Below are 6,458 nucleotides of genomic sequence, written 5' to 3'. Positions count from 1 at the left end.
TGTTTTAGTCAGCTTTTTCACTGCTGTGACTAAATGATCTGACCAGCACAATTATAGAGGAGGAAAGGTTCATTTGAGGGCTCATGGTTTCAGAGGTCTTAGTCCATAGAAGGCCTTTCCATTCCTTGGGGCTCGAGGTGAGGCAGAACATCATGGTGGAAAAGCGTGGCAGAGGGAAGCAGCTGGCATCATCAGGAAGCAGAGAGAGACCACTCTCCAGATACAAAATACATACTCCACAGTCACACGCAATTCCCACCTTCTCCAGCCACACCCTACCACTTCAATTAATCCCTTAATCCCATCAGGGATTAATTCACTGATTGGGTTAAGACTCTCAAAACCCAATCACTTCTTCTCTGAACCTTCCTGCATTGTCTCACATGTGACCTTTTGGGGGACACCTCACATCCAAACCATAACAGACATATAACAATGAAATGAAATAGATACAGTCTGGTGCTAGGGATTGAATCCAGAGCCTGGTGCTTGCAAAGCAAGCACTCTACCAACAGAGCTACATCCCCTGCACAGAATCTTGAGCATTAAAACATCACCTTACCAAGGCCGTTAAGAGCAACACCATCTGAGGAAGAAGTAAGGAGGGTGGAGCTGACCTTGTGGAGAAGGGGACATTTGAACTTAGATACAAAGCAGTTTCAGGAGAAAGGATTTTTAGGAAGTGTTTTTAGAGAAAAAGAACAAAGTAGATGTATATGGATAAAAATTTATTTTAAGGAATTGGCTCATACAAATTTTGGAGGCTAGGAAATCCAAAACCTTCAGGGTAGGCTGGCAGGCTGAAGACCCAGGGAAGAGTTAAGCTGACATATAAAATTAACCATCAGATCAGGATAAGTATGTTTTCAAACTTAGAAAAGAACTGAAGATTTTTAATAGGGATTACTTGAAACAGGGATAATTCATGAAGCAGGGTCTGTGGGAGGAGAGGGAGATCTGATCAAGGAGTTGGCCAAAGAAAGTTAACAAGTGCCAGAAAGTTTTGAGATGAAGAGGGAAAGCTAAAAATACTTCATGTCAGCTTTAATCTCTCAGGGGAAATGAGATTTTTGTTGGAGGGGAGGGCTGGGTGCTGCCTTGGGGACAAGGATGGGAAAGGATAAGGAAGGACCAGTACTCAGAAGAAACAACATTTTGAGGAATTTTGAAGCTCTGTTAGTTTTTCATTACTGTGAAGAAATACCTGAGAAAAACACCTAAAAGAGAAAACACTTATTGTGGCCACATTTTCAGAAGTTTCTGTCCATGGCTGACTGGCTTCGTTGTTTCTGGGCTTGGGGGTAGTACATCATGATGGAAGGGTATGGTGGAGAAAAGCTGCTCAGTTCATGACAGCCAGAATGCAGAGAGAAAGAAGGAGGGGCTGGGGACAAGATAGAGTACCCTCGGGCACATCCTTCAGGACCCACTCCCTTCCATTAAGTCTTACCATTCACTTCTGAATCAATCCACTGAGGAGGTCAGACCTCACCATCCAATCACCTTCCCAAAGGTCCCACCTCTGAACACTGCAGCAAGGGGGACCCAGCCTTCAACACATGAACCTCTCAGGGACTTTCTAGATCCAAACAACAACAGAACCTAGGTCAGATCTCTGTCTGTCTCTCTTTCTCTCCCAGCATGATCTCTGAAAGAGGACAGCTGTGGAATTATACTAACAGGAATTTGAATCCCAAGAAACTATTCACTAATCCGTCATGAGATCTTGGGCAAGTTATTCAAACTCTCATAATCTCCACTGTAAGGAGTACATACAATTATCTAGCAAGTGTGCAGGACAATGGTAGTACCCAACCAGGGGTGATTTTGCCTTTTCAAGGACATTTGGTGTTGTTAAAAGATATTTTTCATTGTCACAACTGAGGGTTGGAGGAATGCTATTGGCCTCTAGTGGGTAGAGGCCAGGAGTGCTGCTAAACATCCTACCTTGCACAGACAGCCCCCTACAACAAAGGACGGTCCAGTTCAACAAGTCAATGCCCAAGACATTATAAACGTTGAGTCAGTGTTGGTTTCTGTCTGTATACTAATTTGGAAAACAAATTGAATAGAATTTTCCCCACAAGTGGGCACATCTGAAGGCTTGTTTTGGAAAATGTTAAAAATGCTCTTGTGTTTAAAGATTAAAGTGCAATTTGGAGATAAAAAATGAGGAAATTCTTTCAGAAATTCTTACACAAATAGAATACAACAACAACAATTCAAGAATCCAAAGTCTATCTCCTAATTGTTCCTTTGGTAAAGCTCTGGGCTGGGGAATGCTCTAGTTTTAATGTACTGCACTCTATAAACCAACATTTGAGGGAAACTATCAAGTGACTTGGGTTTACATTTATAAATATATTTATACATTTCCCCTATATGTGATATAGTTTAGAAATGAAACAGAGAACTCAGCAAAACAAATGGTCAAGTTTTATCCAGTCTTAAGGGAATTCCTTGGTGAAAAATAAAAGTATAATACCATGAACCACTTCAGTGCCAACATAGCACAGCCTTACCTGAAATAATCTGAGTATCTCCAGTTGTTCCAAGAGTATACTAAACAAAATATGTAAATATAAGGTGATTTTTAGTTCCTTCAAAGCTATTTGTTCATTTTTTTTTGTCAAAAGTTCTAGTCTCTTCTATTGTATCTTGGTGGTATAGAGGAGGGAAGTGGCACCTCTGTAAACATATTAGCTAGTAATCTTGTACTTAGTAATGCTATTAACACCTAAGTCCACATTTTAAAAATCAATTTCTTTACATTGTGGGAAAAACTCAAAAACCAAAAGGAAATACTCCCCCCCCCCCCAAAAGTTGCAAAAACTTACAAAAAGGACTTTTATTAAATTAAATGTGATCAATTTTGAAAACATACTTTGATTTTGGAGGTTTTATTTATTTATTTTTATTATATTTTATTTTATTTTTACATTACCAGGGATTGAACCCAGGCATGCTTCAACTCTGAGTTTCTTCCCCAACCCTTTTTATTTTTAAATTTGAGACAGGGCTCACTAACTTGCCCAGGCTGCCCTGGAATTTGTAACCCTCCTGCCTCAGACTCTTGAGTCACTGAGATTACAGGCTGGGCCACTGTAGCTGGCTGAAGGTGAGTTTTAAACAAAGTCAGTTAGCTAAAAATAGGATGAAGAAGACACCATATGTGGACCGTGGTGTGTGCTCACTGGACAGCAACCCAGAATTCCTTCATTGGCCTCAAGTAGCTAATTAAAGTAGAGAAAAAGAGGAGGGGGCCATTATCACTGGAACTGGGAAGAAAACTATCAGTAGCGAGGAAGTTGAGGCCATGGTTGAAACCATCAATCACGTCACCCTGGTGAATAGGGGCTAAGAGTGATTTCCAGTAGTACTAAATATAGAAACTCCCTTTTGTGAAGAGTCTGCTATGGGCCAAGTACTATGTGAATATTCTTTTATCTGATCCTAATGACATCCTTTTAGAGTTCAGATTATTATTCCCATTTTCTGTAATAAAAATCAGACAGAGAGAGATTAGGTAAATCATCTGAGTTCATCCATCAGATAAGTAGCTAAAGCAGAACTAAGACCTAATATGGTTGCCTCAATTCATACTGCTTTTGGGACCGTCTTCCTGATATGCAAATGGACCTTATCTTTTCTGGTAGTCCTTAGCCCTTAAATAGCTCAGTTGACTAAGAAGGAGAGAAACAGTAATGCTGTGGAGATAAGTCAACCAGTACTCAGACTGGCTGTGGAGCTGACAATAGGAGTGGTGACAGGCTCAAGTTCAAGAGGGTCAGTTCCACCTTAACTGCTAGCTCCTGCTTGCTTTCAGTCGATGACTGCCCATGAGGGAAGTGGACCAGACTTTTGTGATGTAATTTTTCACAAAAAGCTAGAAGTCAGTTTTATAAACTTTAATGGAAAACTTCCAACTTACTGGTCACATCACATACCTGTGATCTGAAACATTTGTCCCACAGGATCAAATGTGGCTCAGCCTGTTGTGATTCTCATTTCTCACTTCCTTTCCCCACACCTTTCATTATAGCCACATAAAATGGCGTGTAATTCCCAGAATTATTAAACTCTTCTGAGACTGTGTTTTCATGTGCTGTCATATCTTTGTGGATGATCATTCCCCATTTGTTCATCCTCCAGAAAGTTAGGTAAATGTTATAAAGATTATATGATTTAATTGATGCTGTGTCTCTGGATCTACTCAGAATCTTGGGGACTATAAGAAAAGGAAAGCGTTATGATTTTGATCTGAAATGTTCCCAAAAGGCCCACGTGTTGAGGACTTGGTCCCCAGTGCAGCCATGTTCAGAGGTGGGGCTTCTGGGAAGTGATTGACTGATGAGGACTCATCAATGGACCCATCATTGATGGGTTCACAACTGAATGGACTACTGGGAGGTGGAAGAAACTGTAGGAATTGGGGCCTACTTGTAGGTCGCTGGGGGTGTGCCCTGAAAGGGTATATCTTATCCCTCTCCCTTTCCTCATGCTCTTGCTCTCTCTCTGCTTCCTGGCTGCAATGAGGTGAGTAGATTTCCTCTAGCATGCCCTTTCATCATGATATTCTGTCTCATCTCAGGTTCCAAGCAATGGAGTCAACTGTGGTCTGAAACCTCTGGAATTGCAAGCCAAAAGTGAACCATTCCTCAAGGGGATTTTTTCAGGTATTCTGTTAAAGTCACTGAAAGCTGATTAATACAGATAGCAAAACACAACACAGCTAACATTAAGGGTACCTGTGTTCTATTGCCTCTCCTGGAAATCATCCAGAGGTACATCAGTTCCTGATTAGACTTAGGAGTGAAGTAGTGCTCCCTCCCTCATATCACTTATTCCAGTCTGCTCCAAGGGCCAATTGTCTGATCCACGGAGTTGGAATCTAGTTCTACTTATTGAACACCTACGACAGGCCACAACTAAGGATACTGACATTTGTTCTCACATTAACCCACACAGCCACTCTTTCAGGAAAATTTTATCATGCCAATTTTTCAAAATGAGGAAGCAGGAGCTCCAAGAGGTTAAGTGGCTTGTCCCAAATCAAAGAGGCAGCATTCAGCTTTAAACCTTAGTTGCCTAACCTCACCTAGATTTCTATTTAGTGCACCATTGTTACCCAAGTTGGGCTCAATACCATATTCAGGGACCACAAAGGAAGAGAAAAATAGGGGCTGGGACATGCATAGCTCAGAGTTCTTGTTTAGCATGCGTAAAGAACCAATCCTTGGAAACCGCCACCCACCCCCCAAAAAAGGGATAGCCTTTGTTCTTTGTAGTTGGATGAATGAGGTTTGCTCAGGATCATTTTGACCCTGATAAAGGTCTTCACTGAAGCCTTATTCATGTCCTCTAGTTATTTGTCTCCATTTCCAGAAAAAAAAAAAAAAAAAAAATTTCGTAATTAAAAAAAAAAAAGAGTCCAAAACTATCATGAACTTCCAAGTTTGAAATACAAATGATTCTGCTTCATTAGTCCCACTCTCCATTCTTATGAATTTAGTTTACAAGAGTCTCTATCTTCCAGCACTGCCTTGTGAAATCCTGTTCCCATCAGACTTTCTGGTTGGGGCCCAGTGTTCATCCTGGCCACATTCCCTGGAGTTCATGTCCTTCGCAGATTTTTTATTTCTGATGATCTAGGTTAAGTCTCAGTGATTTCTGTGAGAAATGCAGTTTCTTTTGATAATCTTTATACTACAGATGAGAGTGATAGACAATCTCTTGATTCTGATCCATTTTTAGAGATCTTTTAATTTCTTTCAGTTAACAATTATTAGACATCTAATTTGCAGGTACTGTCCTTTGTGCTGGACATACCTAAGGTTAGTTGCACTTGAGGCTTTCATATTTCTATTCAGGAGGCATACATAGAAACAAGTCATTCCAAAACAGTCTGACAAATATCCAGGCCCAGTACTATCACAAAGGATGGAGAGATTAACACTACTCATGAGATAGAACAAGTCCAAATGGAGGAGGACGGTACTGTAGCTGCACCAAGGAATCCAACTTTCAGATTTTTTTGGGGGGGAGGGGGACACATCATCTCTCCTCCTCAAGTCACACAGAAAAATAGAAAACATCAATTAATCTGCAGGTTTGTGGAGAGTCAGTAACTGTTTCTCAAATTAGCTGGTCAAATCTAATTTGAGGACAAATATCACATTATCTTTTTATTACATGTGTTTAATCTTCTTTGTCTGCCATAACCAAGGGTCCTGAAGTTGTGAACATGCAGAATCACATTACCTAATGAATGAAACGAGATTAAAAGTTAACAGGGAAGATTCCAGCCACAAGTTATGAACCTTCTACAAGATTGAGTCATCACTTAGACCTTGACCATGAACCATGAAACATCCTGTCTTTCCATAGCTAAAACTTTCCAAGTACATTTCCATTGCAAAAGAGATTTGGCCTTAGAAAGGGAAGTATTCTTGGTCTGA

The sequence above is a fragment of the Sciurus carolinensis genome, chromosome 7, assembly GCF_902686445.1.
Source record: "Sciurus carolinensis chromosome 7, mSciCar1.2, whole genome shotgun sequence".
Taxonomy (NCBI): domain Eukaryota; kingdom Metazoa; phylum Chordata; class Mammalia; order Rodentia; family Sciuridae; genus Sciurus; species Sciurus carolinensis.
This window is presented reverse-complemented; position numbering follows the sequence as displayed.